Source organism: Rhinolophus sinicus, linkage group LG17 (assembly GCF_036562045.2).
Source record: "Rhinolophus sinicus isolate RSC01 linkage group LG17, ASM3656204v1, whole genome shotgun sequence".
Classification (NCBI taxonomy): domain Eukaryota; kingdom Metazoa; phylum Chordata; class Mammalia; order Chiroptera; family Rhinolophidae; genus Rhinolophus; species Rhinolophus sinicus.
Genome location: NC_133766.1, coordinates 2,304,557 through 2,317,612, shown reverse-complemented (window position 1 = coordinate 2,317,612; position 13,056 = coordinate 2,304,557). Strand labels below are relative to the sequence as shown.

Below are 13,056 nucleotides of genomic sequence, written 5' to 3'. Positions count from 1 at the left end.
CCGAGTGTGTATGTCTCTTGCTCCAATACCTCCCATAAACTTCAGACTCATCCAACCAGCTGGCGATCAGACATCTCCCCTTGAATGTTCAAGTAGCACCTCAAGCCTCACATGACTATTGGTAACTGACTAAGCAGTTGGGTCACGCACAACACTGTGTTTCTTTTCGATAAATAAAGGTCGCTGCCATGGAGACTTGAAGGCAAGTGAAAATCAGCTAGTCTCCCACGACCTCACTGTAAGTTACTGTGCATTGTGCTGGGGGCTGACCATTGTGTTGTTCGTAGCATCATTTGAGGCACACGCCTGAGTTTGACTTGTTAATAACACCATTCACATCATAACTCCCAGCTCCTCAGTCTACACCCAGTGGAATATGGGCTGGTTCCCTAGCCCAAGACCTCAAAACAAGTCCTAAGACTCCAGTCCCCTGCTCTATAAAATGGAATTGATGAAACCAGATCTAACAACAAGGCACACTGGGCTCATTTAGCCCTCCCCGCGGCCTCAACACAAAGGAATGCCAGATAAAATATAACTGAGAAAAACATTTACCCACGTAGCCAAACTGGAAAGGAAGGCAAGCCTCAGGTGCTGAGAGCAAAGAGGAAATTTGGAGCCAAAGCGGGCAGTCCAGATAGGCCCATGCAGACGAGGGCCCAAGAGGTCTGGACACAGAAACCGACGGCCAGCCCAGCGGCAGGAGATGTGGCCTTGTGCTCAGTCAAGACAGGAAAATGAAACCAAAGACCTGAAGAATTAGGGAACCCTGAAGAGTTCCCATGTCCATGAAGGGAAAACTAGGAACCTGCCACTTCAACCCTGTACCTCTGGTCTAGAGATGTTATGAGAAAGCATGCTCTTTGTCTCACACTCTGGAGGGCAAAGAAAAAGAGTAATCTAAATATTAAAACCTGAAGAACTTGAGTTTTTAAGACCTACGGCACGGTGCATCGGTTAGGATGCTTGGCTGTAGGCATCACGAGCCTCGCTTCAGACGTGACAACCCACCTGGCGTGAGCGAGGCTTTCTTCAGCCCTTTCCTTCTGCCCTGCCCCTGCCACCCCTCACCCCATCGCCTCCTCCCCTGGCCTGGGCTTCTGACCCCAGATAGCACTGTCCCTGTCTTTGCCCTTAACCGAAGCTTCTCTGTGGCCACGAGGAGCTTTCAATGCTGTTCAAGCTGCCAAGCAACAGACGGAAACGCAGGCAGCCCACGTAGGACAATTGCTTTGACTGAAACCAAATTACCCTCTACATGAGACGAGAGGGGATTGACACGTCTGCGTCCATCTGGCCCCGCATGGCAGCCTCGGCCTGCCCTGGGTGGGGAAAGAAGCGAGGCAGCTAATTGCATCAGGTTCCTCTAATCCAGTCACAATCTAATCAAACTTGGGGCTGTCAGGAGCCATGCCATTTTCAAAAGACACTTTGATCTCCTGAGTTGTCACTGCCAGCGCTGCCCACATCCATCTCTCTGGAGCCAGAAGCAACCAGACTCATGTGCTATGAGACCAGGCACCAGCAAAGCGGCCAGCATTCCAGACACAGCGAAGCAGGCTGCAGTCTCCAGATGTTTCGTTCCATGGCGAGGTGGGCTTCGGCCCCTTAAGGAAGAGCCCGAAGGAAGAGCAAACAGCTCCCTTCTGTTTCCAGGGGACACGTATTTTCTTTCCTTTCTAATTATTAACCCTGATGGTCACACACAGTAGGAATGGCAAAATGTTTCCCAATAAAAAGGCGGAAACTTAGGAGAATGCCTTTCCTTCTTTCAAGTTAAATAAAATCACCAACAACCTAGGTGTCAATCTACCCACCTTGCCTGAAGTGCCATCCTCCCACCTAAACCCCACCGATTTGTACAACCCAGCTTAGTAACTACCCCTTCAAGAGACCTTCCTGGTTGCCCTGAGTTAGAAGGGAGTCGTGCTGTGAATTCCAATAGGCCTTTAAGCATCCTGTTCATGGGTATTTCTCCTAGGGAATTTTCTAGGCTATTTGCTCATTTGTTGCCTGTGTCCCTGCTAGACTGTGAACTCCCTGGGAACAGGTCTTTGTGACTCACGCGCCATGTAACCTCCACCCTTTCAGTCGATGACCATCGTGCACACCGGTGGGAGCACACACTCCCGAATCCAGTTTTCATGAATCATTTCATCTCGTTTCTCACGTAGAGAAAAGATGGCGAGCTGCTCAGGGAGCTCATAAACCTGAGCCACTGCACATTCAACCTTGCAGCCTTCATCTCGAAGTTCTAGTTTCTGGCCCACCTTCCGAGCCCGCTTCATTTTCTGTTCACCACCATCCTCCACATTAGTTGCTGCTGTTTTCCCTCAGACGCCGTTTTCCACCAAGACGCTGCTTTCCTTTCGTGAATTATGACTTGTGACGGGTAAGGTGCAGGCACTGAGGGGTCAGAAAGCCCCCTGGCCAGCCAAGCAGCCCCCTCGGCACCGGCCTCCACACCACGGACCTCCAGGTTGCCCCAGAATAGCTGAAACTGCACGTAATAAATGTTGTCATTCCCACCGCGCAGGGTTCTTGTGAGGATTAGTGACCAGCCTGGGCAATGCCTGGTACACAACAGGCACTCGATATGTGACAGCCATTGTTGATATAAAACAGCCTCAGGGGGGCCACACATGATATGCACTACCATGGTGACCATGTGACATCTAGGGATGACCCACGAGGCCTCTGCTTTGTCACTGCAACCCTCCAGCCCTGGCACGCGCTTCTCTCTCTCTCTTTCTCTCTCTCTCTCTCTCTCTCTCTCTCTCTCTCTCTCTCGCACACACATTCTCCTAGTGTCTGAAATTCCAAAACTAGAAATTCTATCTTTTTTCTTTGAAAAGGCCCCTAGGAAAACGAAAATCAGTTCATGTGACAGTGTAAGTCTTCATCACCTGACATCTCCCAGAAGGGCCAATGTAGGGAGTGGGGCATGAATCAGGCATGTTATCCTATTGTTGGGGTAATGAGGAGAGAACCCCAAGGTTTCAGAAAGAATCACTGGCCCTTAGAGCTGAACGGACCTTGGAGGTCACCGAGGTCCCCCTCCTCACGTGTGTCCCAGGGATGTGAAGGGACTTTGCCACAGTCCCAGCCCCATTCATGAGCAAGCTGGTTCCCCACCCCAGACCTCCTGCCTCCCATCTACTCTGCTCTCCGCACCATGCGTCTCCTGGAGGCTGGTGCTAGAGCGCCACAAGGACCGTTGGCTGGAGCCACCTGCACCGCCATCCCTACCTCTTCCTCCCCTGTCCGAATCCTCCCCCTACAAACGCTCACACACTCACTACCCCTTCCCGATGTTACCAGGACAGAAAAATCCACAATTTAAAAAAGAAAATGAAAGTTGGTGGGGAGGGGAGAAAGAACAAAAAGAGGGGCTTCCTGCACATATGAAGGCGAGAGGACTCGAGAAAATACACAGCTGCTCCTGAGCTGTTAGCAGGAGTCCGCGCAGGCAGCTGCTCACAGCAGCAGCGGAAGCCCTGCCTGCTCAGCCTCCTGCAGCTGCTCCCGAGCTCCAGCGGGAAGAGGGGCCCAGCCCGGGAGCCTCGAGCAGATGGCAGCTCACTCCCTGCTCCCTGCAGCGGACTCCACTGGGGTAATTACGGCTGAAGGGGGTGGAGAAGTGTCCCTGCACATGATAATTAGCCAGGATAAATAAACCAGCCTTGCTCAAGGTCTGGGAGAACATGAAATATTAATATTCGTTGCTGCTGGTCTTGGGACACCTAAGTGCAGGTACCTTACAAACCTGTTTCTTGTAGGGTTTTTTGGTTTGGTTTGGTTTCTTTGTTTGTTTGTTTAATCCTCCCTACACGCTTGAGAGGTGTGGGTTTTATGATCTCCATTTCACAAGAAAAAAAAAAAAGAAAGCTCGGAAAATACTAAAGCAACACATCCGAGACCACACTACCGTAGCAGCAGGGAAATCTCCAGGCCTCAAACCTTAGTCTCTCCAGCGGGGGAGCCAATGTGTTTTCTGGGTCCACACACACACCCATGATGTCACTAGTGACCCAACAATGTGGGTCCCTTTAACCAACAGAAATCCAGTACCCACCCTGTGACAGACTCTCAAATGATTCTGAGCAGTCAGAGAAAAGACACCACCCTTCACCCAGGGGCTCCCCATCTAGGGGAGAAATTGTGACAAAGTACGTCAATAGTAATGACACCACCGCGAGGGACATTCCTTCACAGAGGTGGGTAGTCACCTGGATTATTTTCATTTAGTTTACTTCTATCCCAATGTCCTCAGAACCCTAAAGGGCCATAAGCATCTTGGATAAATAATGAAATGATTTTTACCTAAAGGAAGAAAGACATCATTAATGCAGGAAAGAAAGAAGAAGAAAGGGAATGATTTATCCACACGATAGAAGAGGGATCCCCAACCTAAGCGAAGAGGATACAATAGGGCACTGGTTATGACTAGTCAGGCCCTGGGAGGGTTGGCTACCAACAACTAGGGCTTCTGTCCACGGCTCAGAGACATTTAGGTGGATAAGGGAACACTCAGGTCAGACATCCTCTGCCTCTAATCTGAGAAGAGACCCTATGGCTGACCCTTGTCTTCCTGCCACGGAGCTCAAAAGGTCATCAGGCCTCTCCCTGAAAAGTAAGACTGGAAGGAGAGCAATCCGTACTCACACCAGCTCCTAGAAGGCTCTGCCACGGTTCTTCTGGGATGGACCGGAGGCTTCCTGCACTGGACAACTCGGGGAATTAAGTAATCTCTAAGATACCATTCTCCTCTGAGGGTCCTGGGCTCTGTGAGGTGATCCCAGACAGAGAAGAGGATGAGAAGAAATCCAGGTAAGGCTTTGAAGGTCCTAGAAGCTGACGAAGGACCAATGATGAAAAGACAAAGAAGGTAATAGGCCAACTTCACGTGTGAATCTATGTGTAGGGTACCGATTGTTCACCAGTTTGCAGGCGCAATGGCCAGTATAAACCAGACATCCTCACCCTCGAGGCGCATACATTTCAGTCTGAGTAGGGAGAGTGACCTGATCTGTTACGCTGTATGATTGTTCTGGCTGTTGTGTGACGTTTGGATGGCAAGAGTGGTGGCAGGAGGACAAGTTAAAACATTGTGAGTGGGATTCAGCACATCATCAAAAAACAACCTCCAATGCTGAAGCCAAGTTTATCCCATAAATATAAGGACAGACCAACACTAAGAAACCTATGAGTATATCATATCACAAGTTACATGTGACAAAAGCATATGATTATTTCAAAAGGTATGAAAAAGGCATTTAATAAAATTTGAATGGATTCCAAATAAACCACATTTTAAGATGGGAGGCCAGGTGAGCTCTTCCTCAATACGATAAAGAGATTCTATTTTCAACTGACATCATTTTTATGTGTAAAATACTAGAGGCGCCAAAACAAAGATGCCCGCCATTCCCATTACGGTTTAATATGCTGTTTGTAAAGTTCAGGACAATCCAATAAGACGTGAAACATAAATAAGAAGCATCCATGTGCAAAGAAGAAAATTGTCATTATTGGTAGAGAGGACGATTCTTTTCCTGCTGAGAACCTCGTCCTCGGCATGTGCCTACCGTGTGCCAGGTGCTTCTGACATTCCAGCTCACCGAATCCCACCACACGCCAGGGGCGGCGTCTTATTTGACAGATGAAGATAAGTAACCTTTCTGGCTATTAAGCAGGGAAGCTGGGATTTGAACATAAGTCTGTGATTACAAGGTCTGTGTTCATACACCATGTTGCCAACACATAAAGAGAGAAAGTCACGAGCTGCCAGGACTTTCTCTCCCGCGGTCTCAGAGCTGTGGAAATTCAGCTGCCTCCAGCATCCAGGTGGGAGCCGGGGCATGTCAGAAGTCGTAGTGCCAGAGGAGGGAGATGTGGCTGGCGGGGACCCTTCCCTGCATCCCATGGAAACATGCCCACTGCCAGAGGCTCCAGAACCTCAGCCGCTCAGCATGAATAACGCTGAGGAACTCTGCCTTGAAGGGTGAGGCTTAGCCCTTCCAGTGAATATTTACATTTTAAAGGAAGGACTACAGCTGGTTGAATTGTGTGAAAAATATGTTAACTGTGGCAGGGGTGGGTCGTGTAGTTTCTCTTGCTGCCTCTGTGCTGCTGCCACAGTCACTTCCCCCTCTGCTAGCCGAGGGTTGTGACCTTGGTCCCCACCTCTGGCAGTGTGTTGACCCTACCCAGAAGTCACATGTTGCTGCATAAGGTGACTCAAAGAAAGAGCCCAGCCCGGGAGGTGTGGCTACACAACGTGACTGGTCTCTTCAGATCCCGGGAGGCTCCACCCCACCTCCACGGGTGCCGAGACTTGTCCTGAACCAAGAACTCTGCAGTCTGGACGATGATATGCGAATAAACTCTCTCTCTCCCCACTGGCAAGTGAAATCCTCGATTCAAGCAATTGAGACCTATCGCCTCTCCAAGGCAGAATGGACTGACGTCTCTACATTTTCCTCATCCCCTCGCAAGGCCAGTGCCAAGGGTAACAGGCTTTTCACCAGCTGCCTCACATCTGCCTAAGTCCAAAGTTGGCAAGCCCAACCTGGCCTGTTCCCAGGTGCCATTGTGGCCACTGTGAAGCTTTTCACTTTCCTTTCCTCCCACTCTGAGCAACACAATTCCCACCTGCAAGCAGCCGCTGTATCCTGGCCCTTCTCCCATTCAGCCCTCTAATGTGGAGCAGCTGTGCTGCGCGGATATGGTGGCGAGGAGAGGGGAGGGACGGAGAGGACATGAGAAGGGAGAGAGAAGAGAGGAGGGAGGGAGGGAGAAGTGGAATACCTGATGAAAGGCCAAGAGGGTGCCAACAGAAGGCTGAGTCCACAGGGTGGTGGAACGTGGCGCCAGCTCTGTGTCTCAGAAGCACGCGTCCTAGGGGAAGTTTCTCTGCCGTAGCCTGAGGCACCTGTCACTGAACCATGAGGGCCAACCTGTTCCCAGTTCTCAACTCATATTCCCACCGAGCAGCTGAGCACTGAGGACTGAGGAACGTGGCATTTCACTGTCCTCGGACCTTAGGAAATCTCTTCTAAAGGAGTTCTCCCATTTCCTCCTCACCAGGGTTTGCCAAGCATCCTGGAAGGAGGCCGGCAGTGCCTGGCAGCCGCGAAGCCCCGTCCAGCACCCTGGACAGCTCCCCGCAGCCCCTCCACTTCCACAGCCCACCCCTCTCAGCTTTCCAACTGAGCTGTGCAGTTGTCTCTCAGAGTCCATTCACATAAATGATAAAGACAGGCAGACTTTAAAAATAAGTTGGGGGGCCCCCTAAGTCACAGGCAGGGTTGGGCACTCGCAGACACCAAGAATCTTTAAACGTGGCCCCCACATCCCCCCCAATTGCCCCGTTTGTCATTTATGACAAGATGTTTATTAGCAGCAGAGCAGTAAATGGTGAGTGAACATTTGAAAACGGCTGTAAAATTCCTGTAAGTCACAACACTGCACAGGCAAGCCGTCAGCACAGGGACGAGCCCTCCCTCCCTGGCTCTGGAAGCCATGGACAGGCTCCATCTGGCCTGCTCAGGGCGTCTTCGTAAGTGGGCTCACTCTCTCGCCTCCTTGCTTTGTTTGCAGAGTCCCTACTGTGCATCAGATGCTGCACTCCGTGCCAGGACCTGAAAACGGCCCCGGCCTTCCGGGAGCTCACAGTCCATAGCAAGAGGAAGGGGGGTGATTCCACTGTTCCCTCCTTTGCTCTCAGAGGACCCCCGAAACCCCTTTTCTCTGCCCCTACCACCATCATGCCTTCTAAGCTCACATTTCCTATATGGGACCCAGTTTGTATGTGTCCTGAGCTTGGCCATGATTACTGCTCAGCCTCAGTGACAGTCTTCCAAAAGGGTCACTACACGACCTCGCAGAGGAGGGCTTGGCCGTGCTTAGAGAAAGTCATTGAACTTCAGTATCGCGTTCACAGCAGAGGCCACATCGCCATGGGGCTTCATCTATGTGGCAGCTTCTTCTGGTCCCCCAGGTTGCTCAAAGCACAGAGTGACAATGCTCCTCTCACATCACATGCCACATGCCTTGGGCATCCCACCCCCACATGGCAGGACCCACCAATCCCCTGTGCACACGCACGGACTGGCCGACGAGGCTTCTGCTGCAGGCAGGGAGGGCCACTGGCTCAGGCCACCGCCACCTGTGTCATGGGCTCTGAGCTCCCCAGCAGCTGCCCACAGGGGCCAGGTAACACAACCTGAATATGAACCCATGGGGGAGAACTTGGACTGATCAGAGCAGGAAGATTGGAAGAGACAGCGGGTCAATTGTTCCCCACACCTCCTCCTCCCAACAGACAATTACCAGACTGTTTCTGTTCAATCTCTTCAGAGACCTCCCATTTGACAGGTCTGAGCTATGCTTTCTGGTTAAATGGTGGCCAGTTTGGTTTCACACCTCCTTGTACTGGCTTTCCCTCTTCCTTGCCTCATTTCCATTCCTCCTCACTCTCTCTCCCCTGGGGTTGCCCTCCTGCACCGCTTTAAAGCAGAAGCTCATAAGTCTTGCTTCAGACTCTGTTTTCCACGAAATCCAGGCAGAAACATTTCTCAACTATAAATGACCAAAAACAACCTCTGTTGCCCCACAGCCTGCTTCAAAGCCTGTTCCCTGCTCCTCGCTTTAGCGGACGGGCAGTTTTTGAGTTTGCTTCTCCGTCATTTTCAATGAGTCACTCCTGTTTATTCAGTATGTGTTTCAATTTTCCTATAATAAGAAGTTTTTGTCAAAGTTCCTGGTAACTCTGATTAATTATAACCACTTCCCCTCTTCCAAGCTTTCAAAAGTCACTAGTTTAAGTGAATTCTGGCTTTCTCTCTTCTGCTTTGAGCAGCTTTCACTTACTGGCCCCCTGTGGTTGTTTGAGGTTAAGGAACCCTAGAACCACCCTTCATCAGTATCCAAATCTCAGGGCACCTCCTGTGATCCTGTGTCAGCCGGTTCTGTGGGCTCCTCTTCAGCCCCTGGGGAATCCAGCGATCAGACGTGGCACGGAGCATATCGGCCAAGACTTACCAATGGCTGCCAGTTTCCCTCCCTCCCAATTCTGAGTATCTCTCCTGAGCACGTCTGCGTTCTTTCCCTGTGCTTGTATCATTTTTCTCTTATGCCAAGCAGCACACAGAGGAAAATGTGGATATTGCACTCAGATAAGCACTTCTGCAATCCCAAGAACTATTTGTGGACAAACGGTCAGATTTCGTTGTTGTTTTTTCTTTTCTTTTGAATCAGTGTGGATGTAACTTATTGCCACTTCCCAGAGTCTCCACCAGACCCTGGGCAGTTAGGCACCAAGCGGATTAGGCTTTTCTCCTCGTGCAACACAGAGATCTTTTCTAACAGCCAGATACTGCTAAGCAGTTGAGTACTTTTGAATGCTTTCTTTGACTTTCTCTTTTTTCTTCATTTAACCATTTTGGAGCTATTTCTAGCCACCTACAGGAAACTCAGAGTAATAAACCAATCTCCGTGTAATTGTTTTTCCTAAACCAGATGCAGGTGGCACCTGGCAGCGGAGTGATTTGGGGAAAACGGCTTCTCATCACACCTCTCTGCACTCTGCCAGCCTAAGGCATCGTTACAATTTCAGAAAGGATGGCACGGAGCTCGGTGTCGCGTTTTTACTTTTCGCCAAACTCTGGGGAAGATGAAAGTCTGCAGTCCTTCTTTTCCTTGTAAACAGCTTCTTGGTTTCGTCTCAGAAGAACAAGATGGGCATGCATTCCTTCTGCTCGGTTAATACATTGTTAATGTAGAATAACTCTACACCTCATGCTGACAGCAGGTGGGGAGGGGCAATCGGGGGACCATGTGTGAGCAGAGGGATGGACGCAGAGTCGTCCTGTACAGGGGGAGTCTAGTGCGGGCCGAGTCACAGGAGCTGCAGCAGAAACAACGCATGTTTACTGAGCAGTGACTGCCTGTCAGAGCAGAAAGGCAGCCTGTCACTTAGTCCTCTCGGCTGTGCTGGGCCAGCATCACCACCGCCCCTTCATCTGGGGGCCGACACTGACGCTTAGACAACTCAAGTGACTTGACCAAGTTCATACAATTGGTAGGAGGTGGAATTGGGATTTTTTTTTTAATTTTTTTTTTACTGGAATATATAACACACATACAGAAAAGATGACAAATCCTACGAGTGCAGCTGGATGAATTATCATGAAGAGACGTCACCCAGTCACCACCGCCCAGGCCAAGAAACAGAATCTTAGCATCCTGAAGCCCGGTGCTGCCCCCCCCAAACCCTCCCTTCTCTCTCCCCAGAGGTAACCACAACTTGGGACCCCCCAGAGTTGGTCGGGATGTGCACCCCCTCGTGGGCCTCCTGCGACCAGGACTATTGGGGCAGAGTAACGGGGGCACAGCTGCCCGGTGTGCGTACCAACCACCCCTGGTCTGTGCTGTTCCCTGGCAGCCCCCTGCGTGGCTACTGGGAGATGGGTGACAGCTCGAAGGACGACTCTGGAAATAACTGTGGGAGCCACCTGCCCCGGTCCAGGAGAGTCCATCCATTCAGTGCCATGGACACACACTAGACTTCCCAAGTCGCATCCTCAGGGAGATGTGATCTAGGGACAAGTGTGTCCTTTCAGAGAGAGCAAATCAATAGCCCTGGGCAGCACCCTTGAATAGGTTCAACCATCCTCCCAGCACTAAGGGTTTTAATCTGCGAAACGTGAAGAAAACTCTAGTCACTGCAAAGTAGGATTTTAAAAGTCCAGTTTGTCAATGGGATAATAACACTCATCACTCACTCCCCCACCCCACCCCTCGGTATGTTCTAGTCCAAAAACAAACAAACGAAAAACAAGTGTAAACTTTGCTGAGAAGGTGATTAGCGTGGGTCCCTCTGAAGCCCCGAGTAACACAGGCCCTAACCACCTGCCCCGTCACACCAATCACATTTTATCCACACCCTCACGACAGAATTCCACGGCCCAGGTCTCTGCTGACCACTGTGCTCTTGGCCAGTCTTGTTTATCCCGTGTCCTCTCACGCGGGACAAGAGCAACCCCTGCCTTTCTCAGGCAGCACCCACCAGGCCCTGCTGTCCTTACCAAGTGGCAGTGGAGTGCTGATGGCTGGGGACACGCTAAGGCAGTGAGTCACCCCACAAGCTGCTCTGAATTCAAGGAGGAGCCACCTGACGGGACAGCCACCAAGCAGAGCCCATGAGAGAAATGCAGGTGCTTCTAAAGAGCCCAGTGACCAGGGCCTTTAAAATGCAGCAACGGGGCCGGTGAGCAGGGACCTCCAGAACAAGCATGGTGGAGAGAAGGGCACTCGTAAGGGGATCCAGGCAGGAGGATGGGGGCGAAGGGGATGGGAAGCCAGAACCCAGGCTCTGAGACGCATGACACAGGAGATGCCCCAGGGACCCAGGCAGAGAGCTTAATAAGCTTCCCGGTCAGAAACACACAGGTTCAAATTCCAGCGTCTCCACTGCTGCTGACTTGAGTAACGGACTTACCCTCCCCTGAGCCTCAATTCCCTTTATGGAAAGTGAGGGAACATAACCCACCTCCGAGGAGTCAAATGACGTTGAGAACAAAGTAGCACATTCAGTGACAGACACACAGCAGAGGCTACTACAGAAGTAAACGGTGGAGGAATGAAACGGGGAGGTTCTGTTACACCTCCTGGTGGGGACTTGCCCCAGCACAGGGGGGAGTGAAAGAGCTTGGGGGGCTGGATGTACGTGGTCCCCTCCCATCCTCGGGGTGCCGGCCAAGACCCCGTGGACGCCTGACCCCCGGGCAGCACCGACCCCTGTAGGTACCATATTTGCTCCTAATTTACGACAAAGGGCCATTTATCAGAGACGCACAACAATCGCTAATAACGAACCAGAACGGCCGTAACAGACGTCAGGGGAGCGAGGTCTCCCTCCAGGCACCTCACTGTCCTGCACTCACCCTTCTGACGACGCTGAGGTCACACGAGGCAGGGAGGGAGGTGACGTGGGCCCGGTGACACGGCGTCAGGCTGCTCGCACCTGCTGACCACGTGACACGCACTTTCCGGCTTCTCTTCGGAGCCTCCGACCTGCCAGCGTCACGACCCTGGCGCTTTGGGGCCGTTTACGAAGGACGGTCAGGCGCCGTGGCCACCAGCCCCGCGCCCGGGACAGCGGCGCTGACCCCCAGGGGCTGTTGAAGTAGCTCCCGGGGCGTCCGGGGGCGGGGACGCCGGGCAGGGGGAGGGGCCACGACCAGGTGGGCGGAGCGAAGGCGCGGGTTTCCTCCCGCCACTCAGCGCGGGGCGACTTAAACCATGTGAAGTGCTTATTTCTGGAATTGTCCATTTATTATTTTCCAACCTCAGTGACCATGGGTAACTGAGACCGTGGGGAGAGAAACCACTGATAAGTGGGGACTGCCATACAGGATGTCATGGCACACACACACCCACGCACCCACGCCCCACACACATGCATGGCCCACACCCACGCACACAGCAATCCACTCTGCCAGCAGCACAGAAGTGACCATGCGCTAGGCCTTTCGCCCTGCCCTCACACACAGAACGCAACCAAAACGGTCTCCAGCCCTGTGTGTCCAGGAGCCGTCTTATAAAATGCCTGTTGGTAAACTGGATGGTGGTGTTGCTGAGCGACCCTCGCAGGAACATATAAACATCTAACATGGAAGAGCAGTCAGGGGACTGATTGGAACCTCCACAGAGGAAACGCTTTTCTAAAGTAGCCCCTCCTTAGGTGCCCATTCCCACCCCCAGTGGTCCCTACACACACACACACACAAACACACACACACACACTCCCCAAAATGTATAGTAATCTCACTTCAACTGAAGTTTTAAAAACACTGGTTGTGGTCAAATTGATAAACAGATTGCATTACCAATAGGCTCTGATGGCACAAGGCCCTGAGAATCCCCCTGGGGATTCTGTGGTGTGACAGGAAGATGAGCGTGACGGCATCTTCTCTCTTTGCCCCATGGGCCGTGGGCAGGTCCCAGAAGTCTCCTGTCAGCTGGAGAAGGAATCGGTCTCTTTTCCTCAGC

General features: G+C 51.7%; 1 long non-coding RNA gene across 4 annotated transcripts in view; it reads right to left on the bottom strand.

The window, feature by feature from the left end:
* LOC141569380 (uncharacterized) overlaps positions 1 to 12,264 on the bottom strand; it is a 52,448-nt gene extending 40,184 nt beyond the window's left edge. For all 4 annotated transcript variants that reach the window (XR_012492959.1, XR_012492960.1, XR_012492962.1 and 1 more), the window contains exon 1: positions 11,949 to 12,264. This is a non-coding gene — a long non-coding RNA (uncharacterized LOC141569380). The remainder of the gene's footprint in view (positions 1 to 11,948) is intronic.
* Positions 12,265 to 13,056: the final 792 nt, after the last annotated feature.